At 41.0% G+C, this 16,924-nt stretch overlaps 1 long non-coding RNA gene across 1 annotated transcript; it reads left to right on the plus strand.

Annotated features, from left to right (window-relative positions):
- The first annotated feature begins 15,516 nt into the window (after positions 1-15,516).
- LOC146699761 (uncharacterized) lies at positions 15,517-16,094 on the plus strand. The gene is made up of 3 exons (XR_014922460.1): positions 15,517-15,618; positions 15,751-15,863; positions 16,033-16,094. It is a non-coding gene; the product is annotated as an uncharacterized LOC146699761 (long non-coding RNA).
- The last annotated feature ends 830 nt before the right edge of the window (positions 16,095-16,924 follow it).

Raw genomic sequence — 16,924 nt, forward strand, 5'->3', positions numbered from 1 at the left:
GGGTATCGTCACTGATTTCTAGAATCGATTTGATTCCGATTCACAAGGTCCCGAATCGATTCGATCCACGATTTGATTCGATTTAAATCTGGGAAATTTTGCCTTAGACAGTCAGAAATATTATAATTCAGATCAGTACATTTACATATTTTTGTATCTATAAAAAGGAAGCTGACACTTTCCAGACTTTTTCAAAGGTGTAAGCATCACAGCAGATGCCTTTGTGTCAAAGTAGCTGAAGATAAAACACAGAAAAACATGAAGGTGATTTTCCTGGCCTGGGATTTTATAAAAATATTCTGCAGTACATCAAAAACGAAAGAAAACCATTAATCAACATATGAACATTACCTCTGAAGTTACAGCGGTTTTATTAGAGACACGGCTAAGCGTTTTGCATTTTGCATAATTTTAAAAAGTTTACATTTGTTCAGTAGCCTATTGAACAGCAGAAATTAGGCTTTCTTTTCAGAAGTAAGTAGGTGTTGCGCTCTAAAAGAAGTTATAAAATGTACATTTTTCTGTATTGTTGGGAAAATCTTTAAAGACTATTCTTATTTAATTGTGTTTTGTTTTTGGACACATTTCTAGTTAATTTTTGTAGTTTACTGGCTCCAGGAGGTCAGAGTTCAGACGTGTGATGTCATCAGTAAGCGCAGAAAAAAAACAGTGTCTGAGACGTGAGGAAGCGATGTTTTGCTGATGATACGCTATGCTTCCTGTAAACTCCAAACCTGAACTGAGGAGAATAAAGTTGCAAAAAAGGAGAATGGAGTCATGTCTCTCTGAGGGTGCAACATAATCTTGGTGTTTCCGCCCGGTTTGGAGTTTATACCGCAAAGAAGGACGAGCTACAGACTAGCCTTGCTCACTACCCCCCACCTGAACTCGTATGGCAGTGCCATCCCTCCGAGAAAAGGTAGTGAAGGTAAAAGTTTTTCGTCATGTCTAAAGTACAGCAGATGTTTCCTGATTGGGAGCAACTTCTTGAGGAGATAGAGGAAAAGTTACTTACACTGCTAGCACCGGATTTGAATGAGATTTGTGCTGCCCTCAGTTTAGCCGTGGATGAAAGTGAAAAAGACTTACCTTGTAAACTGAGGCGGCGTATTCTCCAGTACTTAGAGGGAGAGGATGTTACTGCACGAGAAGATGAAGGAATGTCTTTGTTGTTGGAATTAGATGACAAAATTAATGAAGTGAAGCAAAAGAGATGCAAAAGTAATGCCCCGTTTCTCATCTGAAGGCCTTTTGTACACTCACTGTACCGACGGGATCTGAAAATAATGGGACAAATTGGAGAACCAAACCAAAAGGACAAATTAACATACACTAGCTTGGAAAGACAAATCCAGAGGGCATTGAAGAGGGGATATGATGAAGGAGAAATTGTTGAAGCCATCATTCAAGCTATAACCCCAGGAACAAAACTGAAAAGCTACCTTGAGAGTAGAGTAGACTTTGCAAGCTCTCAGGCAAATATTATGGACTCATTACATTGAGAAAGATGCCACAGAGTTGTATCACTCGCTCACACGTGCTGTACAGGAGCCAAAAGAAACTCCAATCCAGTTTTTGATGCGAGCATTGGATTTGAGACAACAACTTGTTCTTGCTTCAGAGAGAGTTAAGTCTGGTTTAAAGTACAGTTCGGAGCTCATCCAAAATCAGTTTCTCCAGACAGTACTCACTGGCCTCCATGATGACACCATCCGAGCTGATGTGAAGCTATATCTGCAAAATCCTAAAATCACAGATGAGGTTCTTCTGGAAAAAATGACAGCGGCATACAGTCCGGAAATGGAAAGAAAGAATAAACTGTCAGCTGCATCAAGAGCAAAGATGATCAAAGTTGCAGCAGTAAGTGGGGAAGATCAAGAGGTGGAGAAAGAAAGCAGTATGCACACATCAGACAGTAAGAACAAGCAAGGTGGAGTGGTCAAACGAGACACATTAATGGATAAAGTTGATCAAGGCAACAAGGCTATATGTGAGGCTCTGCAGAACCTCACCACTCACATTGCCAGCCTCTAGCAGACCATTAAGCCTCAGCACATGAGAATGGCCGAACCACCTGACCGGAAATACCAATCACAGCCTAGGAGCACAAACGTTAGACAGTGCCAGCAGTGTCAATCATCCAATACAGGAAACAAATGTGACCACTGTCACAAATGTGAATGAATGTGTGGCAGTACGGAACACTGGGCAGCAGGTTGTCGTAGGAAAAAGTGCTCAGCTAATTCAAGTAAGATCGAAATCATACTTAACCCTGAAGGGGAGAAGCACCAAACCGACCCATTCAGCCTCAAAGCACCCCTCACTGGTAAACAACAACAAATGGCGAGCTGGTAGGCAAAAGATGCCAGGTCTATGGCTTCTTAGGAGGTGTGGACACCACAATATTGTGGGATACCGGCTCACAAGTATCGATAGTGGGGACGAATTGGAGAAAGAAACACCTGCCTGATGCTGAAATGAGGTCAGTGGAAGACTGAGTTCAGCCTGTCCAAAAATGCTGTGGCTGGGATGACCAACAGGCCAATCCAAGTTCCAATCCTAGTCGCCAGTGGTGACATTGAATGCCCCATCATCGGCTTTAATGTGATAGAAGAATTAGCTTTGAGAGATTACACCAGTGAAGACTGTATCCCCCCAGGGCATATGCTGGACAGATTGTGCTCAGCATTTGAGGTGGGGCACAAAACTGCAAGAGCTGTCGTGTCTGTCCTAAAGAAACAAACGCCTGACAGCCATCCCCACATAGCCCGAGTAGGAAGGCGACTTGTGACCATCCCAAAGCGTAACATGATGACAGTGCAATGGTGGAGTGCAGTGGTTTGCTAAATAAGAGTGTGTTGAGTGGGTCACATGCAGTGTTGGAGCCGAACTGTGAGACACCATGGCCAGCAGGCCTAGTTGTTAGAGAACAGCTAATTCAGCTCCCCTCAGAAGGTGATGCTAAAGTTGCAGTGACTGTGGAAAATATGACTGACCATTATATCACCCTCTGTGGTCGCACTACACTGGGGTGGCTGCACAATGTTGATGCTATCTACATGCCACAGCTAAAATGTATGGAGGGTGAGCTTTCTAAGACATCAGACGGAAGTACTTCCTTACCCACAGTGCAGTCCAGTCAGACAACAAAAACTGAGCCCTGGGACCCACCAGTGGATTTGAGCCATCTGACAAGTGACCAACAGCAGCAGGTAAAACAGATGCTGAGGGAGGAATGCAATGTTTTTGCAAAAGATGACTGGGACATGGGATGCATTAAAGATCAAGAGCTGGAGATACAGCTAAAAGACAAATTGCCTGTGCAAAAGACATAGAATGCAATCCCCAGACACCTTTATCAGGAGGTAAAAGCACACATACAAGACTTACTCAATCGGGGCTGGATCCAAAAATCTTGTTCTTCATATTCTTCGCCTGTGGTATGCGTCAGGAGGAAAGATGGTGGCCTTCGCCTGTGTGTAGACTATAGGCTCCTGAATGCAAAGACACTGCCCGAGAGACATCCCATCCCGAGAATACAGGAGGTCCTGGAAAACCTTGGGGCAACTCCTGGTTCACAGTATTGGACCAGGGAAAGGCTTATCACCAGGGTTTCATGAGTGAGAACAGCAGACCCTGTACTGCATTTATAACACCATGGGGACTCTATGAGTGGGTGAGGGTCCCATTCGGCCTTACTAATGCCCCAGCAGCATTCCAGCGCTACATGGAGGGATGCCTGGGAGACCTCAGGGATGAAATGTGTGTCCCATATTTGGATGATGTACTCGTCTTTAGCTCAAGCTTCAAACAACACATCCAAAATGTGAGGAGAGTGCTACAGCGACAAAGAGAATGTGGTATCAAATTAAGGCCACAGAAGTGTGACTTTTTCAAATGTGAAGTCTGCTGTGTAGGGCGAGTGGTTTCAGCAGAGGGATACAAGATGAACCCCAAAGAAGTTGAAGCAGTGCAAGCACTGAAACAGGAGAAACCATCGACCGTGAGAGAGGTGAGAAAGTTAATGGGTTTCCTTAGCTACTACAGACCCTACATACAGGACTTCTCAAGGACAGCCAAACCTCTCTATGAACTCTTAGCAAAGCCTAAGTCTGAACACAAGCAGCGTGGAAAGAGTAGGGAGTGCCACCGCAAATCTGCCCAGCTGCCACCATCCCATCCAATCCAGTGGATGACAGTTCACCAAGAGACATTGGACAAAATAGTAAACCAGCTGAAAAACCCACCAATCATGGCATATCCAGATCTAGAGAAGCCATTTGTTCTTCATGTAGATGCCTCTGAGGATGGTTTGGGTGCAGTCTTGTACCAGCGTCAAGGGACTGCCCTGAGAGTCATAGGCTATGGATCATGGACACTGACAGCTGCAGAAAAAAAACTACAAGCTACATTCAGGCAAGCTGGAATTCCTGGCACTGAAATGGGCCATAACAGAATGCTTTCGTGATTATCTGTTTCATGCGCCTCATTTTTCTGTGTACAGTGACAATAACCCGCTGACATACGTCATGAAGTCAGCGAAACTTAATGCAGCTGGACACCGCTGGGTGGCGGAGTTGGCAGATTATCGGTTCACTCTTAAGTACAGGCCAGGGGCAGCGAATCGAGATGCAGATTTCTTATCAAGAAGAGGAAAGCCCATTGAAGACATCATGCAGGAATGCACAGAGGAATGTCAGCAAGATGCCATTGAATGTATTGGGAAAGCCCTATAGAGAGAGAAAACAGGAGAAATGAACTGGATCTCAGCTGTCACCTGTAATGTCAACGCGCTGCCAGAGGGATGCATCGTCTCAGAACCAATTCAGCCGTTTGCAGTTGATGACATCAGAGACTCCCAGGATGCAGACATAGCCATAAACCACGTTTTGTCCCTGAAAAGAACACACACCTACCTGAAGCATAAAGAAAAGATGGCGGAGAGTGAGGCAGTTAGGTACCTTCTTCGGCAGTGGCCCCATTTCCAGATTGATGGAGATGGCATTCTGAGGCGTGAGACCACCAGGAGAAAGCAGTTAGTTGTTCCTGACTCATTAAAGCCCATGGTCTATAAACATCTACATGAGACATGGGACATTTAGGAGCAGACAGGATGGTTGCTCTCGCCAGGGAACGCTTCTTCTGGCCTAAAATGAGGCAGGAAATGGAGCACTATGTCGCTCAGGTGTGTCGCTGTATAAAGAAGAAGAAGCCTAACAGAATAACCAGAACACCAATTCAGAGCATTGAAACCTCTGCGCCGTTTGAGATGATATCCATTGACTATCTGCATTTGGACAAGTGCACAGGAGGTAAAGAATACATACTCGTAGTTGTGGATCATTTCACCAAATATGCCCAGGCATATCAGGGGCGGAGCATGGGGGTGGCTTACTGGGCTTAAGCCCGGGTTGTTTTGTCAGAAGCCCGGGGTCTTTTGGAGTGTAATTTTTTCATAGTTAGATGTCTGGCTGACAACTGTATAAAAGAAAAAGTACACACAATATTTGAAGCACATAGTGCACACTGTGGGAATTTACGACTGTGCGTGAATCCCCCCTGATATTGGTATGATCCGAGCTCAGGCACTAAGAGACTGAGCGAGGGGGCGGGGCAGCTGCCGCCTGTGTGTGCGCTGTTGGAGAAACGGAGCCAGCCATACTAAGGAGAGCTTAAGTTTGAGCAGGTACCAAAGCAAATCATTCATACCGTACAAATAATGTAAATATGACGGTGAATCACGAAAGATTGATATCAAACTGATCACTTGACCAATATTACGTTACTTGCTCTTCAGGTGAATCAACAAATGGCGAAATGAAAAGCCGAACAAATGCTATTTTTTTAGAGAGTCTTAGCTTACATGTGTTTATTTCATATTTTCAGTTCTTACCCTCCCCGACTAAATCGGTTTCAGTTATGTACTGAAATATAAGAATGGACATTAGAGGGTTCTTTCAAAGAAAAAACTCAGGTAAATGTTATTTTATATATTATGCTTTGTATGTTGTTCAGTATATTTCTATGCAAAACAAGAGGGATTTCAGTACATAGCAGGATATTCACATTTGTAACCAGATATTTACATACACTTTAGGGAGAAAACATAAAACATTTTTACTGTACAACATCAATTTAGAGTAAACTTTTGTTTTAGATAAATATTGAAATATCTTTTGAATTAGTTAAATGTCAGAATAAAGAGAGACAGAGCTGTCTATTTTTTATCACTTTGATCAAATTTAGGAGTACATACACTAAGTTTGTTAATTAATAAGAAAACTCCAGACGATTCCATTCTGAGCTGAAGAAGCTTCTGATAGGTTAGTAGAGTCCATGTGAGTAAATTGGTGGCACAGCTGTGGATGCATATAAGGCAAAACACAGAGCCTGTTTCTTTGAAATGGGAAAATTAAGAGATGTCAACCAAAACACCAGGAAAAGAATTGTGGAGCTCCATAAGTGTGGCTCAAGTTTGAATACACTTTGGTGCCATTTGCAATTAAGAAATACAGATAGTTTCTCTCTTTACTCTTAAAGTTAACAAACATGTTTTTTTATATTTATCAATCTAAAAAAATAAACATTTAGTCTGATTTGATCTTACAATTAAAAAAGTGTTTGTGTTTTGATCTGAAGAGTATGTAAATATCTGGTTTCAACTGTATATTTGATGATTGTCAGCACAAAGAGGGAGAGAGAGGGAGAGAGGGGAACAGAGAGGGAGATGGAGAATGAGGACAGAACAGAGATGAACAAGAGCAGGTGAGACACACATGTTAGTCAAATGGTTGTTTACCAAAAGTATCACCATATCATAGGTCCTCATGTATCTCATACCTAGTGTTTCTTTTTAGGTTTGTTATTTTTCAAATTCTATATTTATTAAGTTATGCAGGCTTGTTTGCACAACAAGGCTAAATAATTATATAAACTTTTCTCAATCTAAATAGTGGACTTTGGTAGAATTAAAAAAATAAGTGTAGTGCAGGTCTATGATGATTTTTAGTGCTACTATCATCTAGTTCTGATTGTGGCTCTGTCTTTGTTAAATCCTAAGTAGTCCTGATTTTGAACTGTTGTAGCCCTGTTTTAATTCCGGATCAGTTTTGGGTCTGGTTGAATTGGGGTTTAGTCCTCGTGTCTTGATACAGCCCCGACTTTATTCTGCCTTGCTGCTTAATTAAAAAAACTAGTTTAAGGTGTCCTGCACATGTGATATATATTTTTCCCTATATGAAGTCATTCTTTTTTGAACAAAACTCAAAACAGAGCCTATTAATCTTTCAGTCATTTCTAACCCCCCCCCCCCCCCCCCCCAAAAAAAATCCCCCTTTAGGGCTAAGCCCCGGGTGTTTCAAATGTCTGGCTCCGCCTCTGAGGCATATGCGACAAGGGACAAGTCTGGGAAGACTGCGGCAAGAAAGCTCTTTGATGACTTTATCATGCGCTTCTGTTTCCCCATCCAAAATACACCATGACCAGGGGAAAGAATTTGAGAACAATCTTTTCCGCAAGCTTCAAGGCTACTGTGGTATCAGCCATTCTCGTACCTCCCCGTACCACCCACAGGCCAATCCTGCAGAGCGCTTCAATAGGACACTCCTAGGTATGCTCCGGACTAGGGCTGGGCGATATGGCCTAAAATCAATATCACGATAAATTGAGCAGTTAACCTCGATAACGATAAATGGACGATAACCACCCCAAGTGCCAAAAAAACAAACGTTTTTTTTTTTCCATTTGATGGGGCTGTGGCAGGCAGCATAGTTCCTCCAGTTATTTTGATAATATTATTCCCCCTAGACCTATTCATTGCAATTATATTATTACCACTTTAAAGGACTGTAAAATGTCACTGAAAATAAATGAAGACAATAGTAGTAAGTACTTTTAGTGGTTAAGATTTATTAACTGAACAAAATAAAAAGTGTAGGATACAATATGTAACCATGCTCTCTAAAAAATGTGTATCCCTTGTAAACAAAATAGTTTAATAATAAATATGTTTCACATTGGCTATTCACAAAGTAAACAATGATTGTGCAAATGTAATGCCATCATGGACAAAGGCCTATCTCTGCTAAGGCCTTGAGGTAGTATAACTTGTAAACAAATAATGTCACAAACACAAATGTCAATTGAACACAGAAAAAACTATAATAAATACTAAGCACTGCCATGTGACTAGTGAAAACTATAAACTCTTAAACAAAAACATTAAATAGTGCTGTTTGCAAAAAACTTCAATAGAACACTGATAGTTAAAATTAGGCAGGGCTTGAACAGGGCACTTCAAAAAGGGGCAGCAGCAGACTTGGTATCCTGAGTGGTTCAATCAAACTACTGTTGTAGATGTTTACCTGAGTAGTGTTTACTCCAGGTTCTTGCTAAGAAAAACAAGCTTATTGACCATGTCAGGTTTCAGGCAGGATCTGAGGCATGTCACAATGTTTCCTCCAGAACTGAAAACCCGCTCGGATGGGGAGCTGGTGGCTGGGATGCAAAGATACTTTTTTGCAACTTTACTTAGAGTGGGAAAGTTTACTTTTCCTCACTGTCCTGGACAGGACACACTGAATAGCTGCTCAGCTCAGCTTCTATTGCTTGCTCAGGTGACACAGTGGGTGCAGTTGAAGAGAGAGTCTCACTTTCTTTGAAAAAGCTTCTGTTGGGGGAAAACTCTGTAAAAAACCCAAGAGAAATAAAGACACAATGAGACAAAGTTACTTTCTTTATCAAACGTGTACACGGGTGAGCTGCTAAGGACAACTCACACCATGCACAGTGGCTTGGTAATTTTTATAGGAAAGACAGTGAGAACAGGATAAGAAAATACAAAACAAATAAAATAAACAACTCCATATGTGGCGCTAGTCTCGTCAGCAGAGAGCTGGGAGAAGGCTGTGAGAGATAAAACAATCTAAAACAATATGTCCCAAAACAGTATGTCTTTGCTGAGAAAGTCTAAAAAGATCATTCTAAACTAATCTAACCATAGGCAAAGGGCAGACAAAAGGCATCTTTGTACATTTAAAAGAAGGTAAAGAAACATAGAATCATTTTTCCTGTAACATTCCCCCCTGTTTAACTTATTTTAAATGTATACAACAATTGTCTATGAAAATTATTTATTAAGTATGTTAGGCAATTATTAATTTCCAAAATCTTCAAAATGTCAGCATAGCAGAAATGGCAGTCATTTGGTCTAAAGAATAAAACAAAAGAAAATAATAAAAAGAAAAACATAGTAAATGAAATAACAAGTGGAATAAACAAGAAAAAATAATAAAACTAAAACTACAAAAAATAAAAGGATGAAAACTAAAATGAAAACTTCAAAAAATACAAGGATGAAAACCTTATATTTAAAATGATGCAAACCTTAAATTGAAAACTTTATATGTAAAATAATGAAAACTTCATATTTAAAATGAAAACTTTATGTTTAAAACTGAAGACTTCAAAAAATAATAGCATGAAAACTTGCATAACCTACTAATGTTTTAATCAGTGCATGATCACTTGACAAGTCATTTTTAATCACCACATCATTTATTAGCAGCTAGTACAAGTTCTCCTCTAACAGAATTGCAACGGGATGTTGTTCTTCTTCAGGCACGGCAATATAAGCAGTCATTGTAGTTGTTATCATCTTTGAAATCATTACTCTTAGACATGGCGGTGTAGCTGCTCCAGATGTGTGGTCAGTGACATATTTTTGCAGAATGGACAAATTCTGCAAAGCTTCATAAATGTCTCCTCCAGCTTTGTATCCATCAGGGATAAAAGTGCAACATGTTTCCCCGATCAGCTTGCAAACTCCTCCTTGTGATGCTGTTAGCAGGTCTAGAGTCAGTCTGTTCTGCAGCACCATCGTTCTGATGGCCTGCTGTTCTCCTGCTAAGACGGTTCCCAGGGTCTTAGTCAAGTTGATGTGTCGTAGCAGAGCATATCGGTTGATCTCCACGTGATCCCGCACCTCGGCAACTCCAATGCCGGGGATCAAGCTCTGTAAGAATTTCACTCCTCCTCCCCAGATGCGAAACTCTCCTGGCACTCCAGTGTCCACTGTAATGCCGAAAGAATTGGGGGAGGCGATGTCCACTTCACGTCTCTGCCGGCTGCTTGGGTGATGTGCAACACTTTGCATGAAGAAAACGTGATCTGATAATTCCACCAGGGCGCACAGACCTCCCCAACCTTCAGGGAGTGACAGATAAGCCTTGTTGCCACATAGGAAGTACCAGTCAGCCAAAACTCTGGTTCCTCTACTGCTGGGTGCCGTCCGTGCACATCCTGTCTGGTACTGAGTCTTTGTTTGTAGTGGCATTCGGTAGCTGTAGTTTGAGCGACAGTTGAGGCTCATCAGCGTCGTGTTACTGGCACAGGTTTCGTTGAGTGAACAGTCCATACACTTCCTCTCGTTCCTCGGTGGGCAGAAAGTGCATATGTATTTGCATAGCAGTCAGTTTTATTATTCAAGTAAGCTGTAGTGTTCATAAACTGCCACCAGAAATTAGTGGCATAGCCATGGGGAAACTTGGTGTACTTTCCTTTGTCATACAGTGTCTGCCTTTTCTCCATATAACGTGACTTGTTGTCCCTCACGGAAGCAAAGGTGAGGAGCCCGGCCATGGTCAGGGCCACTGCAGTTGTTAAGAGCCACCACCTCATGACGACGGAACACACCCTCCTGTCGCGAGTAGACCCCCCGGCCAGGAAAGCTGACCCCTCCACCGGGCGAGATCACAACAAGTGGGCGAGCCTGCCGTCAGCTGTGTTTAGATGGCTTCACTTACTGGCTCTGATGGATGCAAGATGGTCGTTCCGCTATTTTGCAAGCTCCAGTTTTTCCTTTGGAGCACTTTGATCAGAACCCAGTCACCGGGCTGTGATCTGCAAGACACTTGATAGACATCATTACATTCTTCGTCATTTACAATCATCTCTTTATTTTCCTACAACTTAGACATACATTTTGCTACTGAAATTGTATCTGCCTTTTTCACTGGGTAGATTTCTGGCCACTTTGAGAATACATCTATAACCACTAGGGTGTATTTTTACCCTTGGCATTCATTTAGCTCAATAAAGTCCATATGGATTGTGTGGTCTCAGGTTTCCCTGAGCATTATATTTTTGACACGTCATGCATGTTCTGACAAATTGTTTTGCTGAGGTTTCAAAATTTACAGTGTAGAATTTACAGTGTAGAAATGAGAGTATTGTGTAGAATTTACAGTGTAGAAATGAGAGTTGACAATACTGGTCAGTCCCCCCGTTGACAAATGCGTACAGCCATGAGTCACTAATTGCCGCCATTTTGTGGAGGAATTTTGGCAACACTGGCTTGCCATAACACATCATTAAGTCGTTTGTCAGAACTGCACCGTGTTTTAGCCATTTTGCCTGCTCTGCTGTGCTTGCTGCTTTTTTGTTCATTTTTCAACACATCCAGTGGAATCTGATGTGTGTTTACTGCCATCAATGTGATGTTTGCCTGTTGTGCCGCCTATTTTGCTGCTCTGTCAGCAAAATTGTTGCCTGTAGTAATGAAGGAGTCAGTAGGCGTTGTAAGAGGTTGGCATGCTGGTTTGCCAGTTGGTGTAATCATTCCTCTGGTTTTCCAGATTTTTTGCAAAATGATGCACAGCAGAGAAAACATACTGGCTGTCTATATAAATGGTTATTTGTTTATCTTTGTGTATTTCACATGCGCAACAATCTCGTGTGAAGTGACCTTCCTCTCCACGGTTCTAGCAGGCGTTGTCTCTATGTTATCTGCTGTTTCTGCGTGGCTGTCTGCAGCCTTGGTGTTTGTGACTTTGCTCGCCTCTCTGTTCCTGATAGCCACCTGCGAATTAGTGTTTTAGTCTGTTGTCAACACGTCAGCCTTATTTCTAAGTTACAGAATGCTTCTTCTCCCTTTTTTTGTTTTTTGTTTTTTTTGTTTGGGAGAATAGATGCAACTCTACATTTTCACTTAAGGCAGTTTTAGATAATTTCTAGTTCTTCAAACAATGCATGGATCTCACACATTTCAAACTTTCACGTTAGGGTTGTTTCCCATTTATACAAATATATATATTTAACTTTGCATTGCTCACAGCTCATAGCTCACAGCTCTAAACCTAGGCATTTTTCAATCATATGCCTAATCACTATGTGTCACTGTGATTCTCAAGTATGGTCACAAGTTCGTTTAAATTCGTTTCCAAAACCAACAAAATAATCAAACAAAAACAAAAAACATAAACGTGTCAGGACACAAAAGAAAAAGAAAAATGCTGCCACCCGAACAAGGCAGAAGTCTGCATATGTTGGCTTTTAATAGCATGCAGCTTGTAACATGGTAGACTAATGTGCCTGTGTTAATTCAGTTTTATATTATTGTGTGAAGTTGCACTGGGTTGGGAGTGGTTTTGTGTTTGTCACATTTTGGTGAGCCAATGGCTGGAATGGGGTTGGACTAATTAGAGGCAGGTGTACTTGATTGCACTGATACACTGGTCTACATATAGCCCACACTACAAACACTGCTGTGTTGTTTTGTCTCTCTGTACAGTCCAGGGCCTATTATATGCCACAGCCTAAAGGCAGCAGAGTTGCAGAGGCTTGAGTGACCACTGACTATATGCTTGCAGGGTGGTGGGTCTCCAAGTACAACTTCTAACCCTGTTAAAGGCAACATGTGGGGTGCAACTTGGCTGTGTGGCATAGCTGGCTATGGCCTTGGGACTGTGTGTTTTTATACAATTCATAAGTGGGACACTGGACTGTTTTGTCTTTTATCTCTTGATATATTTTTCGTCAATAAATTATCTTTTAGAATTTTATTGACTGACATCTTTTTGCCCACGACTGAGACGGTTGGTCAGACCTAGAGTCTTTCTTTGGGTGTGTTACAGCAGCTTCTGCTCTAAAAGAAACAAATAAATAAAAAGAAAAGAAAATGTGGAACATGCTCATCAGCTTAGCAGTGTCTACATATTTAATTCAGCTTCTCAATCCTGTAGTTTTAGCTGTTGTCTACAGGGTTTTGCTTATTGGTTGTTATTATAGGTGTGCTCTATATCTCAGCAATGTGTCATTCTAGGATGATAAGTTTCAAGCTGGTCAAGTGCCTCTATGCACTTCATTAGTTTAGTTATTCTCCGTATTGTCTTCATCTCACATGTCATTACACTGAGTTTTAGCAAACCTTAAGCTTGATGCAGACTACTGCTTAACAGTTATCCACCTTACATCATAACCGATTAAGGTGCCTCTTCATATTAATATTATGTCATTGTTAATATTATCCTCTTTGTCTTATATAACAGCAATAGCATATTATAATATTTTATCAGTGTGTACCACTATACTACTCCTGAGCCAATTTGTTAGTTAGGATCATCTTATTCAGCAAACAGATAATTTAGAATTCATCCAATCTGCGGTCACATTTGTTCTCTCTGTTGCATGGCGGACCAGGCAGTTCTATTATAATATATTATTTATATTTTATTTTGTATCCATCAAGGGCTTCAGATGACCTGCAGAATCATCCTTTTCCCAGGGTGGAGACAGTTACCTTTTCACACACTGTCCTTGGCTGAACAATGACACAGTCTTAATATACCTTATTTATTTTATTAAAATATTTTCGTGTGAATTATTTGCTTTATATTCATTTTATACATGCTGGGCATGGTCATCATGCCAACTGTGTTTCATTGTTAATATCACTTTACAGGTTGTTATCCTTGCTATTATTAATTTCAAATACTCTAAAGATAATTTCTACTGTAATTTTCCCTTTGTTTATCTTTATTTCGTACTTTGTATATTTATATCTACTCAGTGGGGTCTGTTTTCAACCCTTTTAAATTACTACAAAACTACTGTGATCTCTAGTTTTCACTTAATAAGGGATTATTATGTTCTTCCTGATATGGGTGTTGCTGCAGATGCGGCTGCAGGAGTGAGTGATGGTTTACTAAAAGGATTGTGGGAACTGCACAGTGTCTCGTCTTCTGGTTTTACTAAACTGGCAGTTGAGTTCTGTTCTTCTGACTGTCTATATTTTGTTTTCTTAAATCTCTCAGTTTACAGACACTGTTTTTGTCCGGCGTCTGGACTTTTCTTTTCTCACCACTGCTCGTCAGCAGGAGTGAGTTTTAATTTCACTTGCTTGTTTACCCATCTTATTTATGTATTTACTTATTTTTTGTTTAAGTAATATATACACAATACAGCTGCTATCACCTTCGCTGGTATTAGAGACGAGAGTGGTTGCTCACACGCCCTTCTACTTTCGGACTATTTCCAAAAGCGGTGTGAACTTTACGAGACGGAACTCGACCGTTCTCTCAACTCACCAGCACGTCAGTGAACAGCAGTAAAAGAAAAACACAGTAGGAGCAGCTCAGTCTCTTATTGGACCGTGAAAATTCAGCTTGCTCCGTTAATTAAAACAATACACACACATACATTCACACTTATTCGCGCGATCGGAACCCTTATCATAAGGGGAGCTGCCAGTCTTTCTGTAGACGAGCTACTTATTCCCTTGACCCAGCTGGGGGAGCTACCCAGAGCTCCAAACCTAACCCACAAGAGTGGGGAGCTTCCAGTCGACGAGCTCCAAGCTACCAGCCGACGAGCTACTTTAAACCCACAGAAGTGGGGAGCTTCCAGTCGCGACGAGCTACTTTCGCTATTTTAAATTCCCTGAATTTAAAATACGATTTTACGCAAGATTGTGTCAGTGTGTCTGTATCTACCTGGTCAGTGTCGCCGGGTCTGGTCCACCTCGATCGGGCCCCACCACCGTGGGTCGCTTTCTAAGAACGTTGGCCAAGACTCGAATTTAACGCCCTTGGTCTTTGACCACACACCTAGTGTGTGGGCTGTCGACAGACGAGCAACGTGGACTGGTCACGGAGATGGGACACGATGGAGGCGATCCGGCTGTCGAAGGACCAAGAAATGTTGGGGGAAAACTCTGTAAAAAACCCAAGAGAAATAAAGACACAATGAGACAAAGTTACTTTCTTTATCAAACGTGTACACGGGTGAGCTGCTAAGGACAACTCACACCATGCACAGTGGCTTGGTAATTTTTATAGGAAAGACAGTGAGAACAGGATAAGAAAATACAAAACAAATAAAATAAACAACTCCATATGTGGCGCTAGTCTCGTCAGCAGAGAGCTGGGAGAAGGCTGTGAGAGATAAAACAATCTAAAACAATATGTCCCAAAACAGTATGTCTTTGCTGAGAAAGTCTAAAAAGATCATTCTAAACTAATCTAACCATAGGCAAAGGGCAGACAAAAGGCATCTTTGTACATTTAAAAGAAGGTAAAGAAACATAGAATCATTTTTCCTGTAACAGCTTCCCAGTGATCTCTTTCGCTTTTTTTCTTCGGATGATGTAGAAGGCTGAGGCTCTGTGCTCTCTGCTGTACTTTCTGGGTGGACTGCAGCTGCTGACTTCATCTCCATTTTCACTTTCTCTTGAATGGTAGTAACACGGTCGGCAGAAATATATGCAGCTTTGAATCTGGGGTCAACAAAGCTGGCTGTGTCCAAAAGCTCTACAGTGGGAGGATCTGAAAACTTGTCGTCAAGGTATGCAAGGATTTCAGACTTTATGGTTTTGGTCAGCGTCACATCATCTTCTTTCTCAGCCAGCACTCGTGAATGGAGGATGTGTAGGACAGGCTTCACAGATGAGATGGTGACATACTCTTCCCCTGACAGGGCGTCCGTAAACTCTACCAATGGAGCAAGAGCTTTGTTGACTGCCTCCAAGACATCCAGGTCTGACCACGTCGGAACAAGATGTCTTGATGCTCTGTCATCAGTGAGGACCTGTAATAATAATTATTTATTATTTTAATTTAATTATATTATTTATTTCATCTTAAATGGTAGATCAGAGCAATCACAATAAAGGCTAAATGCATTACCTGAATGCACACAATAAAATAGATAATGAAGGATCATTTAACCTACCCGGGTGATGGCATTTTTCTGCTCAAGGATCCGTGCTGTCATCATCTGCATGGATCCCCATCTGGTTGGACATGCCGTTTTGAGCTTGTGCATTGGTAAGTTCATCTCTTGTTGTGCCTTCCGTAATGCCTTCTTCTTTTTCCAGCTGTAGGAAAAGGTACTAACAATCTTTTTGCAGGTCTTCATTGCCCGTTCCACAGGGGGGTGATTTTTCAGGGTGTTTTCTGAAACAAACAAGCAAAAACACACACATGCAAACATTAAGAATAGGAAAAATTGTTGTAGTCATTTAACTGCCATGTAAACCTCCACTGACCACAGAACTTTTTCAGGGGAAAAACTGAACTAAACTAGAAAAAATAAAATGAAGTATTCCTCATCAGATTTTAGCTACTAAAAATATTACATTTACCTTTATTGGATGTACTTGAATGCAACAATAACACTTCTCACTTCTACCAAAATTTGAAAAATTACAAAGGGACTGCCAAGTTATAAAAAAAAGTCTTGAAAATAAAAACTGAAAAAAGGCATAAATTTTAAATATCTATCCAAATCTTCACACCCAACATCACCCCAATTCATGGTCTAATTCTCAAATAAAGCAAGCAAAATAAAGTAAGAATTAAATAAGACCTCTCAGACCATATTTACAAAATTAAAAAGGGTTGGCACAGTAATAAAACATTTTAAAAATCATGCATTTTGCTACATTTCACAGCACAACATGATCAACACTGGCTCACAATACCTTTATTGTATTTACCTTTATTCTGTAAAAACTTTCTGGATACACTGCTGCTCAGCAGTCTTAAGTATTTTTATGCCTATATAAACATTATTCAAACATTAATACTTTCAATTTTGAATATGACGCACAGAATTAAAGTCACTTTAAAACACACCAGATGTCACCACC

The sequence above is a fragment of the Copadichromis virginalis genome, linkage group LG10, assembly GCF_057382275.1.
Source record: "Copadichromis virginalis isolate Kocher_CV1m ecotype Utaka linkage group LG10, C_Virginalis_male_GT1.1, whole genome shotgun sequence".
Lineage (NCBI taxonomy): Eukaryota > Metazoa > Chordata > Actinopteri > Cichliformes > Cichlidae > Copadichromis > Copadichromis virginalis.